Below are 3,985 nucleotides of genomic sequence, written 5' to 3'. Positions count from 1 at the left end.
CTTTATTGGTTGTGAATTATATTTAATATAAACACGGCAATGTAACTTCACAGACTGTTCAAGTGCAGAGTTGTTGTAAACATTGGCTAACACAGCTAAAGTTATAGCTATAATGCTAATGTGACCTAAAACCTGATGTGAAAGCTTCTGAGCAAACGTGCACATGTGCAACTCCCAACAAAGATTTTGTACAAGTAAGATGCATCACTCTATAGCTCAAGAGTGGAGCGTACAACAGGGTGAAAAGAGGACCTTCAGCAATGTGCAGTATGAGAAAAAAATATGGTGTTTTTTGAAAATTAAACCATGTAAACCTGTTCTGGTACAACCCCTAATTAAGATTTTGAACCTGAAAATGAGCATAATACCACCTATTTCAATTAAAGAAAAACAAACTCTAGTTGGTTTTAAAGAAGTCAGTAAATCATGCAACCATCTGATTTCATGCTGCATGCAGCACGAATATTTCTGCTACATAAAATACAAATTCACTGGATTAAGTGTTGCATTGTGTGAAGGCAGTTTGAATCCAGAGCAACAATGAACATTTCCAGAAGTAAGAATAAATGATATAAAAAATTTGGGTTCTCTGATGTCTCTCGTTTGTTCTCTTAAAGTTGAAGACATGAGCAGCTTTCCCAATCAGGCAGAGAGTTATACTGCCCTCCTGACCAGGTCTCTCGCAAAAGGGGTTTTCGAGCTCAATCGTTAAATTAAATGATACATTTTTTTTTTTAAATAAATAAATTGTTGTGAGGTAATCTCTTGATCATGCACTGTGTTTCAGATTTTACATTAACTGAATTGTTCTCTCTTTCTCTCCCTCTCTCTCCAGTTTCTCCTCCTCTTCAGGCATCCTTACTATAAATATGTCTGTCAACTTCACTAATGCCTCCCATCCTCCCTCCAACTCCTCCCTCCCTCCTGACATGCTTCCTTGCTCTGACCCAGTTGGCATCGCCATTCTCTCTACAGCCGCCTCCACCTACGCCCTCCTGGTCATCCCTCTCTGTGTTTTCATCCTATATCTGGGATCCCAGCAATGGACACGGCAGCGCTCGGTCTCTACAGCAGCTGTTATGAGCCACTCTGACTTCTTCACCTACAACATGGCCGTCATAGAGCTGATTGGGCCCTATGGGTACACAGCCTACTACTTCTACAACTACAGCAGCTACTCTGATCTCCCACTGTGGTCGTCTGTGGGGGCATTTATCGGGTGTTTCAGCTGGTTAGCACAGATTTTCTTCCCCATCCTGACCTGCATGGAGCGCTACCTGGCTGTTGTTCACCCAGTCACTTACCTGAGCCTGAAACAGGCGGGCGGGGTCAGGATCAGAAACATCACCACTGGGTGCGTTTGGTTGATGTGCTTGGGTGGGGAAGGTTTCCTGCTTGTACTTGTACACAATAAGAATGTTTTGTCCGCTGCCTCCATGCTAATCCTCTCCTTAGTTGTCATGACATTTTGCAGCCTTACTGTTCTCCGCGTTCTGATTCGCCCTCGGCCAGGTGAAGCAGGTGGGAACAAGGTAAAGGTTGACCAATCAAAGCTGAGGGCTATCCACACCATAATAATCATAATGGGAGTTCTGTGGTTGAAGTTTGGTGGGAATGTGGTTTCTATTATAATCAGAAGCTCATCGGTGAGTAAAAATGTCATGTGTTTGGGGGAGGTGTTGACCTTTGTGTTCTCTCTGCCCAGCAGTTTGACATTGTTTTTGCTGTATCTTCACAGAGCAGGAAAACTACCAACGTGTAAAAACAACACTGAATCAGGATGAGGATTTAAAGCTATCTTATAGCTGATATGTCAGTGTGTGCTTATTTTCACACACACCACACCTGGTAGTAGGTGTATCACCTATTACTATTGCTCAAATAACTGTAATGCATTCCTGTACTCCTTGCACCAAGTACTGGTCCTGCAGAAAAATGCCTCCTTTGACTGAAATCTGATCAATCTGCTGACATTATTAGATTGTTGCTGATGCATCAATATTGGATCAACAGTTTACTGCAGAAAGTGGAGCTAGTTTTAAATAGGCTAGTAGCTCGTTTTGTGTACTTTATCGGTAAATACTTTATTTAGCTGACGCTTATCCAAAATGCCTTACAATTTCTATGTCAGAGGTTGTCCGCCTGGAGCAACTAGGGGCTCAGTGTCTTGCATTAGCGGATGTGCCACAGTGGGGAATTGAACCCAGGTTTTTAACACCACAGTCCCATCCACCTTTCCATCACCACTCCAACTACTTTATATTGTTAGCTAAACTTCTTTACTGTTAGAAAGTTTAAACAACTTTATATATGGTTAGATCGTCATAGGCTACTGTTAGATAGTTTTAAGAACTTTATATACAGTCAGATAGTTTTAACTAGTTTATATACATTTATATACTTTTAACTACGTTAGATTGTCAAAGCCTACTGTTAGATAGTATGTAACTATACAGTTAGCTTGCTTTAACCAACAGTTAACAGCTAGTTTTTTTATACAGTTAGGTAGTTCCAAAACTTTGTATACAGTAAGCTAGTTTTAACAACTTTATAAATAATTAGCTAGTTTTAACAACTTTATATACAGTTAGCTGTAACTTAACTACAGTATACAGTCACCTCGTTTTAACTACTTTATAAATAATTAGCTAGTTTCAACAACTTTATATACAGTTAGCTGTAACTTAACTACAGTATACAGTCACCTCGTTTTAACTACTTTATAAATAATTCGCTAGTTTCAACAACTTTATATACAGTTAGCTGTAACTTAACTACAGTATACAGTCACCTCGTTTTAACTACTTTATAAATAATTTGGTAGTTTCAACAACTTTATGTACAGTTAGCTATAGTTTAACTACTGTGTACAGTCAGCTACGTTTAACTACTAATTAGCTAGTTTCTCACTACTTTATATACAGTTAGCTAGTTTCTAACTACCTTATATAGTTTCTAACTAATCTATATACATCTACGGAGCTATTTTCAACAACTTCTTATACAGTCAGCTAGTTTCAACGACTTTATATACAGTTAGCTGTAACTTAACTACAGTATACAGTCACCTCGTTTTAACTACTTTATAAATAATTAGCTAGTTTCAACAACTTTATATGCAGTTAGCTACAGTTTAACTACTGTGTACAGTCATCTCGTTTTAACTACTTTATAAATAATTAGCTAGTTTCTAACTACTTTATATACAGTTATCTAGTTTCTAACTACCTTATACAGTTTCTAAGTAATCTATATGGAGCTATTTTCAACAACTTTCTATAAAGTCAGCTAGTTTTAACTACATTATAAATAATTAGCAAGTTTGAACTAGGCCTACATTTAGCTAGTTTGACATATTTTCTAAACAGTTAGTTAGAGATGATCACTAAGAGAAGAAATAAGTTAATAAGTGGACAGTTTTACCTCTTCGGGCCACCAATAATTATATAAAATAAATATAAAGTTTAAATGGGAATTTTTTTTATACTACTGAAATGTGACAAAGTGCCCCAGCAGAAGCCTTATAACTTTAGAAAGCACAAGTTTAATCTTACAGTATAAACTGTATATTATTTTATATCCTAAAGTGATATGTTTTTAAATGTAAAATCTTAATCTGATATGCTTTAAGGTACAATATTTCACTCTGAAATGTAGTGGAGTAAAAGTGTAAGGAAGCATTAAATGGAAATGCTTGATGTTTACTTGTGTCTTAGTCTGTTTCTACCTTCCTGTAAAATGTTACTCTCAGATAGATGTGTTAGTACACTTAGACAACTAAAAACTAGAGTCAAATTTCTTGCATTTGTACAAATACTTGGTCAATAAAGGTGATTCTGATAAGTAAGAAAAAATGTCAAAGATATATTTGGAGTCATTTGTCAACAGCCTTTCCATTATAGGCTAGTTTGTTCGTTACAAATCTTGGTCACAATTCTTTAATAACCAATCTGGTGTTGTTCTGCAACTGAATATGCACAATAGC

The sequence above is a fragment of the Micropterus salmoides genome, unplaced genomic scaffold, assembly GCF_014851395.1.
Source record: "Micropterus salmoides isolate LMB-PRFRI ecotype aquatic unplaced genomic scaffold, ASM1485139v1 Ms_hic_scaffold_2, whole genome shotgun sequence".
In the NCBI taxonomy this organism is placed as follows: domain Eukaryota; kingdom Metazoa; phylum Chordata; class Actinopteri; order Centrarchiformes; family Centrarchidae; genus Micropterus; species Micropterus salmoides.
The sequence above is the reverse complement of the archived record's forward strand: the minus strand, read 5'-3'. Positions refer to the sequence as shown.